The sequence below is a fragment of the Nilaparvata lugens genome, chromosome 6 (genome assembly GCF_014356525.2).
Source record: "Nilaparvata lugens isolate BPH chromosome 6, ASM1435652v1, whole genome shotgun sequence".
NCBI lineage: Eukaryota > Metazoa > Arthropoda > Insecta > Hemiptera > Delphacidae > Nilaparvata > Nilaparvata lugens.
Window position 1 is genome coordinate 43,794,128 of NC_052509.1, and position 593 is coordinate 43,794,720.

The following is a 593-nucleotide window of genomic DNA, read 5'->3' on the forward strand; positions in this document are numbered from 1 at the left end:
CGATGTCAATGGAGCCGCGCTTTATCAAAATTACCGGTACTGTACTGTACTGTACGTCCAACAGTCATTCGTAACGACATACTGTGAGGATGATGCTGCAGTTGTAAAGATGGCTCTATTGTACAAATATAGTTCATGTACCATGTTCAACTGACTATTACTTTCAATATACTTACATAAGAGCTGTCTTCTTCAATCTTCTCCAGGACCATTTTTATTTTTATTACAGAATAATCCATGTTTTGGTACTGAGTACATGTGTTTTGATTCCTTGTAGAACCAAAGTCTATGTCTATGATATTGTACAAATTGAAGCAGAGTGGAGGGATGAAAACGACGATTTCTTGCAGCGTTGTATCAACATTGACTATCTATTTAATTATTGATCATTGGCTGATCAAGAAATCTACAATCAAAGTTGATCTTGATCCTTGCAACTCATACTTCTTACTGTCAATCTTGGGTTTTATTTCCAGGTAGAGTTGGAAATTCTCCGTAATCTGATTTGCTGCTTCAATAATAAAATATTACGATGATTGCCTTAATTTCATGAGTAGTCAACTGTCTCTAATCCTCAGAGGGACATTGAGAGA